The 14026-nt window shown below is 40.3% G+C and overlaps 1 protein-coding gene across 1 annotated transcript in view; it reads left to right on the forward strand.

The window, feature by feature from the left end:
• LOC118412371 (calcium uniporter protein, mitochondrial-like) overlaps positions 1-14026 on the forward strand; it is a 37004-nt gene that overhangs the window by 3032 nt on the left and 19946 nt on the right. The window lies entirely within an intron of this gene.

Genomic DNA, 14026 nt, shown 5'->3' on the forward strand with positions numbered 1-14026 from the left:
GTGCAGTTTCTTTATGATGACCATCGGTTCTAGTAGCACCTGATATATAGCATTATCTAGAGATCACTTCAGTCCAAAATACCAAATCTCGATGTACAAAGTACTGTACCTAATATATATAGATTCACACTAAGTATATAACTTTACTTATTTGTGACTAAACACGAGTAAATCCTACCGCAAAATAGAAAATTTGGCACCGAAAAATAATGTGGTGTTGAAATCAGTGCCATCTTGGATAAGAGATCCTCTTGTGAGACTTAGATCACAGGCTAGTTTTGTTCTGATTGAAACCTTGAATAAACAATTGTCAAGTTATTAACAGTTCATTATTGTTTGTCATTATTGTTACTTTGTCATGTCTGAACCCAGAGGATCTTGGTCACGGAGAGAAATTAGAATTTAGTGGGGCAGATAACATCAAATTTTGGAGGAATCTTTCACTTTGTGATACAAGCACCAAACTTGGTACAGATACTCATTGGACTTTACTGTTTTGAAAAAGTACGCGGGCCACTTGATTTGACTTTCGGCGCCCCCTAGCGGCGCGTTTTGGTACTGCAGCAGACCTTCCGGGCTTTGTATCTCCTGTTCTAAACATGCTACAGTCATGATTTTTATGTGGTAGAAAGCTGGTAGGGTAAGGAACAAGTGACGTAAGTTTGGTTTCCCTAGCGGCTTGTGTTGGAACTACAGCGGCGTTTTTTTGCCGCTGCCGAATTGCCCTAGGGGCGCTTTTTGGTACTGTAGCAGACCTTCCGGACTTTGTATCTCCTGTTCTAGACATGCTACAGTCATGATTTTTATGTGGTAGGAAGCTGTTGGAGTAAGGACGAAGTGATGTAAGTTTGGTCTCCCTAGCAGCTTGCGTTGGAACTGCAGCAACGTTTTTTTGCCGCTGACGAATGTGAAGCGGAACAACTCCGGACGTTTGAAATGTCCAAAAGTAGGTTCTTGACTATGGGAAAGCTAAATGTTCAACTCTAATTGTGATACAAGCGCCAAACTTAGTACAAATACTCATGTGATACTACTCTTTTGAAAAAGTACGCGGGCCACTTGATTTGACTTTTGGCGCCCCCTAGGGGCGCTTTTTGGTACTGCAGCAGACCTTCCGGGCTTTGTATCTCCTGTTTTAAACATGCTACAGTCATGATAAAATATTTCGTCACAATATGTCCTAGTTTGTCTATAATTCTCACCATCTGTTGCTCACAAAAGTATTTAAAAAAAGCTCCTTAGAAGGTTGAGAGGTGACCATTTAGCTTTCCCATAGTCAAAAACCCACTTTTAGACATTTTAAACGTCCGAAGTTGTTCCGCTTCGAATTCGGCAGCGGCGAAAACGCCCCTGTAGTTCCAACGCAAGTTCCTAGGGAGACCAAACTTACGTCACTTCTTCCTTGCACCAACAGCTTTCCACCACATAAAAGTCATGACTGCAGCATGTTTCGAACAGGAGATACAAAGCCCGGAAGGTCTTCTGCAGTACCAACAAGAGTTCGTAGACCTCAGGCCTGCATGAAATGTATTGGGTTTCTGTAGACCTATTGTGTATTTTTGCCTTTTTGTCTGTGGTACGTGGTTGGAAAAATGAGCTTTTTACCCTGTTGGTTGTGCACCATGCAAAAGTCTGAAATTCCATTTTCTGAATTTGTAAGTTTGGACATGGATGAACATTACTTATTTTGGATTTCTTAAGTATGTAACCAACCACAGTACCTTGAAGTTGTTGAGACGCAACCTTTTTTTTGTCTCAGATGGCCCATGTACATGTAGTTACTCTGTCACATGATATATTCAGTACTAATATCTTCCTATTTCAATGTACTGACCTAATGCAGCTGCTAAATCTCCTTGGTTTGTGTTCTTCCAATGATATTCATTAAAGATTTATTTCTGGGGTGTTATTCACTTGACATCGGAAGGTTACTTGCATAATTTGTCCAATGATACTTTTATAGTAGTTCCATAGACATTAGACAATATGAATAGTGCTGGCCCCCATGATGCAGCAGCAACAGTTAGTCCCCAGGGTGGTATGATATTTTCATTCAATCCATCCAACCCAAATCTAAATCTCCTGTAGTACCTAAGCCAAATTTAACAGCATAATTACCTCCATGAAATGTCATGGAATAGAGGTTATATTTTCTGTTATGTGTCTCTGTCTGTGTAGACGATTACTCAAGAACGGCTGGATGGATTGGTTTCATACTTGTTGTGTTGGTGGGGTGTGATGAAATCTCGAATCGATGAGATTTTGGGCGCCGTATCTGTCGTTATAATCGATGTAATAATATCAGAAATCACCCCTATATCTGCGATATATTGGAACAGGCATCGTGCTTTAAGTGTTTGTTAATGGGCTCAGCTCCAAGCAGATGGTGAGGTGATTTGTATGAGGGAAACATTTGTAATGTTTGGGGAACCCCGAGGTTTTTTGAAGATGATAATTAGTTTTATTTATGTCTGCTTAGGATATCATGGAGATGTGAAGCATAGCATAAGTATAATTGTAAGAAGTTGAGGTACATTTAACGGTAATGCATAACAGGTATGGATGTCTCACATACTGTACTGCTGATTTGAGTGACATGGTGATTAAAATGCCATTAGGTCCTCTCATCTGGGTTGGGTTTCAGAAGTTTTATGGGCGATACAGATGTTCTGATTTTGTTACGATAAGGGACAGTTGTTAGTTGTCTCTTTCTAGCCAATGGTACTTGTTTTTTAGCAGACGCGGTTGGCGCCAAGTATTCATCTTACAGTTGGTGTAGGGCTGTCAGAGGAAAGTGTGCATCTCGTTTTTGTACCGTGTGAACAGCTGATGTTATGACATATTGTTGGAAAATCAAATCAGCATCTGACTAAAGTTGGCCACATCCCTTCTTCTTTCTGAGTTTCCCAACTTCCTCCCACCACACCGCTCTGAGGCACATAGTCGAACCTCAATAATGCTGACAACCTTAGACAGTTTAAATGCCAAACATCAAGCTTAAGGAACACCACGCTACCATATGCCGTCGACCTCTTAAACGCACAATTAAGTGTCACATTTTAATAATTACTAATCAGATGGACATCCTCTGTGTCATTAAATAAATACACCACTACTTTCCCATAACATTTATAACCATAACTCTCAAATACAACCGACTATAAACATACATACCATCCACAAAAAAGCAATAAATATTTCATGGAGGTATGAGGTCCCCGAACTCTAGTTTACTATGAAAAATGTCCTTGTCAATCCCATTTATAGATGGCAAGCTGCTGGCAATGGAAGCTTTGAAAACTTCAGAAGCTGTTGTAGTCAGAGCAACACCCAGCAAACATCCCCCCAAACCAATGAGCAGTTGCTTAGAAGGGGAATTTCATCATATATTTGCCGCGACAAAATGCAACAAACGATACTGAATTTAAAACAGAACCAAGCTAAGCCTCCACCACTTAACCCTGCCTGTACTATAGATTAAGCAGGCCTAAAAACCAAGCGAATATGACTAGCCCAAAACTACAAATTACCTGTATACAGTATGGAATTGGAAATGGCATTACCAAAGAAACAAAAAGAAACACAGGACAAATCATACACATACCTTTCTCTTATGCCCACGCTCTATACAGTTCTCCTCCACATTAGAAAATTGCATCTTCTTCTGTTTAAGTTCAAGTTCAACCATGATTGCCAACAGGGTAAATGAACTTGTACCAGAACTTTAAACTCAGTACTATACAGCTCTAGAAACACCACAAAGAGTAATAAGCAAACTCCAATTATACCTGACCAACAGATAATCTGGTACACTCCCGTCATCTGGCACACCGTAAGACAGGGGATACAAAGTAACCTGATACATTGAAGGTTGCCCCAGGCCAGATGATGGTTCTACACCCAACCGTAATCTGTTTTCAGAACCAAGCAGATATTGGGAGGATGCCCCAACCACACCAAAACAGGGTCAACCTATACAGTATCAAGTTCAAGCACTAGGAGGCCCAAAATCAAACCTCACCACCAGGACACCACCAACAACTCACGTACCAAATAGCAACACAATGGCACCTTGCGTTCCGGAGATACAGCGCACGCCCCGTGACCGCACAAAAGGTAACCTAAAATGTCAAGTTCAAGCACCAAGGGCGCCAAAATCAAAATTGAGAATTATTCAGCCACCGCCGACACATGTGCCAAATATCATCGCGCCCGCACCAACCGTTCAGAAGATATAACTCCGGAAATACCCCTCCCGGACACAAAATTCGACCTGCCGCGTCAAGTTCAAACGCGACAAGGCCCAAAGTCAATCCTAGGCAACAGGCAACAACTTCCCACCCATGCACCAAAAATCGTCGCAATGGTGCGTATCGTTCCGGACACACAGCGCCAAAAGTGCCCCCAAAACACCAAAAATGCCACCTGCAATGTCAAGTTCAAGCGCCAGGAGGCCCAAAATCAAACCTGAGTGTCAGGCCACCACCCCCAACCCACGTACCAAAAATCGTCGTGCTCGCACCATCCTTTCTCGAGATACAGCGCCCTAAATCCCCAGCTTCCAAATTTTCCCACGCCCGTGAAAACCATACCTGCATACATGCAGGTAAAAAGCGCCCTTAGGAGCAATTTGGCAGCGGCAAAAAACGCCGCTGCAGTTCCAACGCAAGCTGCTAGGGAAACCAAACTTACATCACTTCGTCCTTACGCTAACAGCTTTATACCACATAAAAATCATGACTGTAGCTTGTTTCAAACAGGAGATACAAAGCCCGAAAAGTCTACTGCAGTACCAAAAAGCGCCCCTAGGGCAATTCGGCAGCGGCAAAAAAAAAACGCAGCTGTAGTTCCAACGCAAGCAGCTAGGGAAACCAAACTTACGTCACTTCTTCCTTACCCTACCAGCTTTCTACCACAGAACAATCATGACTGTAGCATGTTTAGAACAGGAGATACAAAGCCCGGAAGGTCTGCTGCAGTACCAAAAGGCGCCGCTAGGGGGCACCAAAAGTCAAATAAAGTGGCCCGCGTACTTTTTCAAAACAGTAAAGTCTAATGAGTATCTGTACTAAGTTTGGTGCTTGTATCACAATTGTAGTTGAACATTTAGCTGTCCCATACCTTTAGACATTTTAAACATTCGGAGTTGTTCCGCTTCAAATTCGGCAGCGGCAAAAAAAACGCCCCTGCAGTTCCAACGCAAGCTGCTAGGGAGACAAAACTTACGTCACTTCATCCTTACTACAACAGCTTTCTACCACATAAAAATTATGACTGTAGCATGTCTAGAACAGGAGATACAAAGTCCGGAAGGTCTGCTGCAGTACCAAAAAGCGCCCCTAGGGCAATTCGGCAGCGGCAAAAAAATGCCTCTGTAGTTCCAACGCAAGCCGCTAAGGAAACTAAACTTACGTCACTTGTTCCTTACCCTACCAGCTTTCTACCACATAAAAATCATGACTGTAGCATGTTTAGAACAGGAGATACAAAGCCCGGAAGGTCTGCTGCAGTACCAAAACGCGCCGCTAGGGGGCGCCAAAAGTCAAATCAAATGGCCCGCGTACTTTTTCAAAACAGTAAAGTCTAATGAGTATCTGTACCAAGTTTGGTGCTTGTATCACAAAGTGAAAGATTTTTTCAGTTATCTGCCCCACTAATTGTACCATGTTGCCTCTGATGAATGCTGGCAATGTATAACACCTTTACGCCGCATTGTGCAAGTATCCCAAAATCACTCAAGGCTTTATAAACCACCCCTAAGGCATGTGCAGAGATAGTACTCTTGACTTTCTCATTTCCCTATCTGTTATTTCAATGGTAGAAATGTCGCCACTCTAGTCTAAGCCAGCCAAGAGCAATATTAACAGTAGAGTTGATTTTAGCTGGATTTTGTAGGTAATTATCACTGATAATATCAATGTACATTCCTGTAAATTGTATCATTAAATTTTGTACATGTAAAATGTATTTGCAACTTCAGTTCAAAGAGCATTAAATGACGTCTTCATACTTATTTTTTCATTTATTTGTTTGTTTGTTTGGCTGTACAATCAGGCAAGATTACCTAACTAGCCGTTGGCTATCCAAAACATTTGGCAAAGAAAATTGTTGTTGTGTAATTGTTCCTCAGTTCATACATAAGGATAGATATTGAATAAATGTTGTATTGGGTAAACATATACGATGTTGGACTTTGGTGTCTTTAGTATTCCAGTTGCAAACATTCTCCTAACTTGTAAACTGAGACAGCAGGTACTATAAGTGGCAGTTTAAATAGAAGCAGATAATGTAGTAATGTCCTTACCATATCAAGGCAGCAGCACAGCATTAACTAAAGCACAGCACATCTTTACTAGTATGGTTGTGGCGGTAAGGTTGCAGAACTGGAACTGAAAAGTAAATGCCATTTTATGTTTGCATGGCTGTAATTTTACAGTTGGGAGAAAATGGAGTGTTGGTAGTGGTTTTAAGTTAGCAATGGAACAATTGAATGAGGTAGGTAGGAAGAAGACAGAGCAAGGTTTTAAATAATTAATGGTGATTTTAAGTCTGGTGAAGAAGTCAAGGAGAAAACCGCAAACATCAAACCACTGCAAAACATTTTATCATTTACAATGATATGTTTGCTTACAATTTCCAATACAAACGATGTTCTCCATCCCCACCCTTGTGTACACAATTTGTTTTCTGACATGGCAAATTTCAGTTAGGAAAATTGCAAAAGTTGTCTTTTTTTGCTTTCTCTATGTATTAAGTTATTGGTATGTTTTTATGTGTTGTCCCTTCATGCACTACAACTCTACTGTATGTCTATGAAATAATGTTGTAACAGACAGTAATGCTGCTATGTTCATAACTAATGATATTCATTTCCAAAAATTGCCATCTTCCATTGAAAAGAAAGTTCCTTTTTCAAATCAGCCATGCGAAAAACAGAATTGTTATGTGTGCCTAATCATATGCTGTGGCTGAGACTTTTGTATCATGAAATTACGTCAAGAGTATTTAATCAGCAACATGAAAATTTGATATAGCGACAGAAGAATCGATATTGCCTGATTGATAATACATGCCCATATGGTGGGTGCGCAACTTCCGGCAATAATTTTGAGGTGTTATTCCACTCGTGCAAAGAGGAATTTTGCAGCATTGCTATATTGAATAGAAGCTTCATCATCAAGTTCATGTATATTTCTTTTATTTCAAGGAGGTAGACATAGGACATGTGCTGCATTATTTTGCATCTTAGGATATTACTGCATGTTGGAAAAGCTGGTATAATTATTACATAGATATAGACTTTCTTAGAAGGTATGATTGTATTTGTGACTTTTTGTGCATTCTTTAAAGGTATAAGTTATAACTGTCACACATGTACATGTTTAGTAGGTTGTACACATGTACCTTGTTCCAGTCCAATTTTATCGTTACAAATTGCTGCAGACCTATCCTACCACTTGTACCCCTCTCTGACTTATCATTGATCAGTGATGGATTCCATTTTTGCAAGCTAGGTACTGCAGGCAGATTGTATGTATGGTGTCCAATTCCCAAGGAAGCAATTCCCTTAGATCACGAGCTTAGGGCTGTGGCACTTTATCATCCACCACAAGCTGACCCACACTAATCTCACTTGACAATACAGTAAACCAAAAACAGCCTCCGTGCTGGGATTGAATTACTGGGCCCACCACACTTCTCATTCCGCACAATACAGTGTAATAACTATCATCTTGACTTAGTCAGACGCTCAAGCAAGATGGGTCGGGACAATTTCAGGTAGCCTTTGTTGCCGTGTTTTTCAGTTAAAGCTAAGTCTGTAAAGTGTAGTTACAGTGTAACTCAGTCGGTCGTCGGTGCATAATGGATATTCTGTCTCTAGTAGTAGGAAATTATTCCAGTTAAATTATTGATGTTGGAATCTGGTTGGAATATAATGTCCATACTCCCAGGAGGCCCCAGGACGGTTTGGGTTCCCTCTGCCCGATGTGATGATGTTTTTAAGGGACTCAAAAACTCGGTAAAGTAGACGTCCCAAGGATTAGATGATCCTGAAAGCATGTGAATCGATGCACTGAAAGTTTAATGACTAGTAGATACTGTAGGTTTGAGTATCGACATGACAGGTGACTGAGGTGAGTCACATATGTATTGAGCTTCTGAGGCATAGTGGACTTCTCTGGGTCTAGATTGAACCCTTGTGATGAGATGGTAGTACTCAATATTTCATCTGAAAACGTCCCCCTAATGTTGGGTAATGCCATTCCTTGGCCTTTGAGCACAGATGTGCAGCTATATGTAGGCTTACTCTATGGACGTTGCACAATGTCTAGGTAAATTGCCTGGCCCCTATTGAGGTAAAGCACAAAACTTTCTATGGCTGGAAGTGCTTGGTTTGCTATAGCTTGCCAACTTGGAAGTAGTGGCAAGTTACTTGCATTTATCCAGAGCAAATTGATGAAAGCCTCTACTCTTAAATGGATATCAGTGACACTGATATGATAGGACAGTAAACTTGCTACCCTGGTCGCCAGAGAACAGGGCAATGACCCTAATTGACGCAGGCGCAGAAGGCCCAAAACGAGTCCATACAGTATTTTAGCCTATTTTCGACTTTTAGCAGGAAAATGTAAGTACATTTCATATTGGTGAGACAGTGTAGGTTGCAGATGTTCAGATTCGGCCAAAAAACTAGGTTTTGGTCCGTCTTTTCGGCCTGTGCTGACCCCTAATTTGAAGTGCTGAGTCCCAAAAATGACGTCATGAAAAAGCAAGATGGCGGCAGGTTTGACCGCTGGAATAGTTGCACTGGTCAGAAAGATAAGACTTTTGGAGACTTGAGATAGCGGGCTGCTGTGTGGGGTGAGTTCTTATGACCTGGAATGTTCACGGATGAGATTATGACACCCTGAACTTGCTAACTTTTACATTATCGCCTATGCTTAGTGTGCAGATTTGTATTAGTGGTAACTGCTCAACAGTGCTCAGCAGCTCGAGTCTTTCCCAAGCCCCTAGCAACATGCCCCATAAATCGAATTAGCAGGCCCCGGTTTTATGCCGCCGGCATAACTCCTTTGGCCGGCAAGCACTGTACTCTGATAACCAGTGTATAAACTTGCTTGAGGTTTGCCCAAATACAGAGACTATGCGTTAACTGTCTTAGCCTTGCTATCCTTTGAAATCCAAATTGTCTTCAGCTTGACTTTGGCTTAGCTTTGTTTTCTTTGGAATCCAAATTGTCTTCAGTCTGAATTGTCTTACAACCTTTCCTATTGGACATCTGAAATTGTCTTCATTCATAGTTAGAGTATAAAAGACCTGTTTCTTCCAGATCTCTTCAGTGTCACTGACGAAGGATAGTGGATTCTATCCGAAACGTCTGACCGTTTCAAAACCATATCCGGTTGCTTGAGTAACTATTTTTGGCGTATGCGCTTTACATCCCATCTGAAGGATGATGTGCAGCCCCAACCAGTAATGTGCCGTCTGGAATCAAGGTTCAAACCTTGGATGTAAGGATCCTGTCCAGAAAATTTCTAAAAATTTCTAAAAAAGATCTAAAATCTGTAACCAGCAGGGCCACTAGTTGACTATATGCTGTTGGCACAAACTGTTTACATCAGCAAACTTGTAACAAGTTATCAATTCATCTTATGTTGCATAAAAATTCATTTAGTAGAAATACTATCTGGAATGTCTTAATATTTCTAAGACAAAAATTGTGTCATAAATGAAGGAATATAGTCTATAATAGATGGAAGCATTGTTTCAGTGGACATGACATTGTAAAACTATATTTTACTTTCAACAACTTTTTATCTGATACAATGTATGTCTTACTCTTTGGCTTAATGCTAATAAAATCTTCTGACTTACTAGATATCAGTGATATGACTTGTTTGTTTCATTGAAGAATATCAGTGAAACATCTTGTAGTTGTAAACAGACTGAAGGAATCTGGCATATTTGATTAACAATTTTTGACAGTATAGATTAAGATGTATGACTGATGATCATTTAATCAGAAGGTCAAAAGTTTTGTTTGCAGTTTGATGATATGGCAAAACATGAATGGCCGCAACAATGAGTGCAATTTGATGTCTGAGTACCATAACATTAAAAATGAGTTTTTAACATAATCAAATTAATAACTTAATTATTTGGATGACAAGGAGCCCTTGTGGGGAGGAGAAATATCTTAACATAATTACATTAATAACTTGATTATTTGGATGACGAGGAGCTGAGAAACATATCAATTATCATGTTAAATACATGTACATTGATAAAAGTCATAACCAAGACATGCTCCTCAAATAAGTTTCAACAGTTTTCGAATTTCAGATTGCAAGTGTGTATTTCATGCCTAGGATACAGATCCCAATAAGGCCACACCAATTTAATTTCTTGGTTCACGGATTCGCTCGCTCCTATTTTTTGGAAAAAAAATTTAAAAAAAAATTACCACTCAGCAAATTTTCACCATTAATGAAACCATTCACCAACTTTCTGGTGTAGCAAACATAAAAACTGACACTACTTTTGTAATTTTCAATGAACAGGTGCTGTTACTGTACAGTTATAGTGTTTTTGTACTTTTTTCAAGCTAAAAACTTTTTATTCTTTATGTTTTGGATTAGCCCTTACCTTTACCCCAACCATTTTACAATTTTTATTTCTATTTCGCCCTCTCGCTCCATATTCTTTATGAAAAAATCCGTGCACCAAGAAATTAAATTGGTGTGGCCTAAACTACTTTTGTCCCTCCCTCTATAATAACACATCAATCCACCCCATTACAGTATTGACATTAGCTGGGCTCACCTCACCTCACCTATCCGGCAGTCTCGTGGATGGCACCCATTATCTCTCTGCAGCTATTTGTCTCGAGCTGAAGCTTGGCTTTTACCTCGAGTGCTAACCAATCAAATTCCCCCGATCTGGGCCTGTGGCCATTTCAGCCATTAGACTGATAACAGTAGTGATGTCCCTGCTACTTCACTGGCAAAAGTGCTACCAAGTTTTACTGGTCGGCAGGGGATCCAAGTTAATACGTACATGTATGTGAACATGTAGGTTTAACTTTAAGCCAAGAGAAACTCCAATGGGAAACAATGTCACCTTTCAATTTTGGTAAAAAGTAATTGTAACTGTAAGGGTATATTTTTAGCCGTAACTACGTACTACATTTAAGTACCTGTTTGTGTGGTTAGGCAGACTTATTTGTGGTTATTACTCAAATGTGTGTTTGATACTGGTCTTGCTAAGTATACCCATGCTGTACAGTCAAACCTGTATTAGGGGCCACCTCTACAGAGGGGCCACCTGTCCATAGTGGCCACTTTTTGTCGGTCCCTTCACCCCCTTGGGTATTTTATCTACAAGTTGCCACCTCTATACAGAGGCCACCTGTCTATAGTGGCCAAATTTGTCCAGTCCCTTGAGTGGCCGCTATAGACAGGTTTGACTGTACTCTTGGGACCATTATTGGAATTGGCTTGTGTTGTCCCAAATTCATGAGTATGGAAAGGCCTGGCTCGTTAATGTAAGGGAATTTGCAGCATTTCATCCGTGAGGACTGATTCCCAATCAGTCCAAATTAAGGGCCACAAATCTAGGCCATAAAAATCCAGAATTGAGTTGTTTGGAATTTAGACTTTTGTGTAGTAATACCTATAATTGGAAATTGTGTTACATTTGGCCAAATTATAATTATTTAATATTCATTGTGATCAAATAGATTTTTAATGAGTAGGCATTGGAAGCAAAATGCTCCTGACTGAGGTGTTAAGTATGCGTGGGTTGTTAAAAGCTCGCTTCCTGTATATCATATGTAAAACAAATGTGATTTCTCATCTGCACAATTATGAAGGTTTTCATAATAATGGCATGGAAAAACAATATTAAACAATTTGCAATTACACAATATAGCACAGCAATAAGTTAAAACATTAATGTAGTTATGAAGTTTCATTTCATGCCATGTTGCAAAGATGGGGAGGAGTGGATTCTGCTACTAGTAGACTTTTTGAAGTTTAATTTTCCGACACAAAGAAACAATCGCCGTATGTCCAGACTGAAACCAGGAATATACCTGTATTTTCTACAGAGAAAAAGAGGGGCACTGCGGCCACATGCTCTAACCACACACCCCTTACCCAGGGGAACAGATTCTCTGGCAAGCATAAATTTCAGATTGACCAGGAATATGACTAGCTCACAGTCACATGTGGCCACAGTCTTCAACATTTAACCTGCCTGACTATAATTTCTTCCTGAAGAAGCCTCAGACACGTAATTCCCCCGTTTTAAAATTCCACACAGTGGAAGCAAGGAAAATCCACACCACCCACCTGCTCTATTGCTCTGCTCCACAATGCCCCCATGCGAATCAGTTAGCTGAAAGTAATTTGCATTGACTTCCATTGCCGCTGTTTTTTTTAACCTCTTTGTCTTGCTTTGGAGAGGCAGAATTAGGCCCAATCTACACACAGTTTTTACCGATATCTGTGGAGATGTCGGGAGGGATCTAGAACGTAGGGGGCCGGACACCCATGGCGCTTGCAGTCATAAACATATAGCGCGATTTTCCAAATGGCGTTATATGCTAATGAGCCTTCCCGAAGTCGGGAAGCATCTACACGCGCGCAAAGCTGTCGGGGACCCCTGCTAAGCTATTGGTAAGGTATCGTACGAATGGTCCGGACCTTTCGGGAGAAATTTTCCCGATATCGTAATGGCGATATAGTAGTTCCATCTAGACGATGAAAAAAAGCTGTCGGCGAGAGGTTGTTGGCTCGCCGATATCGGGAAAAACTGTGTGTAGATCGTGCCTTAGTGATTGATGATTTAGAATGTATTGATCCCGCCTGTTGGCATGTGCTTCCCATATATGCATATCAACAAAACACTTAACTCTGATATGCCCAAGTATGAAAGCTTGCAAATGTGCATTGCATTTAAGTAGAGCCAATCAATATTCACAAAATCAATAATGGTTGGTAACCACAGCCCTGCAGCCCATCACCCTTCCCAGTATTGCTCAGAGTCAGACACAACAGATTGAAGAAGATACATCCTCAACTTGCATCTTCCTGTATCTCTGTTGTATCCTGTACAATGTAAGCTGGCATGTTCAACAATACTGAACCAAAATTACAACTACAACTAGACTGGCTGCTTTGTACTTTTTGAAAAAAAAATCCTTTTGGAAGATGCAGGTTGTTAAACTTGCCTTGTTAGGATAATCATAATGTTATAAAGAAAAAAACTATATTTATATCAGAAAATGGTAGGATTAATGACTGCTTGTGAAGTTTATACCAGCAGTTTTAAGACTTGTCCTGAAATCAATAGATGGTCCCCAGAGCAATAAAGTAGAGCAATAACTGTATTTAGTTTCCCAATAAGATATGCAGATTATATCTTGTACATGTGGGCACTGTGGTGGGAGGTGTCAACACTCTTCAACCTGGCTTCACAGTTAACAGTATACATGCCTCTTACATGTTACCCAAAGAAAAATTGGTATTATTTCTTTTCTTCCTTTGTTGGAAACTGGGTGAAGGGTCATGACCCATAGCCCACCATTGTAGGTTCAGGTGTCCAGCCTGTTTTCTATAACACTGTAATGCCTGACTGAAAAATCAATAGAATATTATAGTGTAGAAATTTGCTCTAAGAACTCTTATCCTTATTATATTTCAAACAGAAAATGCAAGGAAAAAGGGATCCATCGAATTGAGAAACTTAATTCAAGCCAACATTGTTGAGTGAGTCTTAGCCAGAAGCTTAGACCTTACTATGCGATTCAAACACACACAGAATGTTGTTCCATTCTGTGATCAATACGTTTCAGGAAAATCAATGACCCACGTGGTTCAATCGATAACTCCCAACTGTTCAGCACCAGGGACAGGCCAATTTTCTGATGTAGCACTGCCTGAGGCATCTAAATGTTAGGTCTTTAACTGTAATCATTGCCGTGTGTGGATCAGATGAAAGAAAGCATTCATGTGTAAGACAT

The sequence above is a fragment of the Branchiostoma floridae genome, chromosome 3 (assembly GCF_000003815.2).
Source record: "Branchiostoma floridae strain S238N-H82 chromosome 3, Bfl_VNyyK, whole genome shotgun sequence".
Classification (NCBI taxonomy): domain Eukaryota; kingdom Metazoa; phylum Chordata; class Leptocardii; order Amphioxiformes; family Branchiostomatidae; genus Branchiostoma; species Branchiostoma floridae.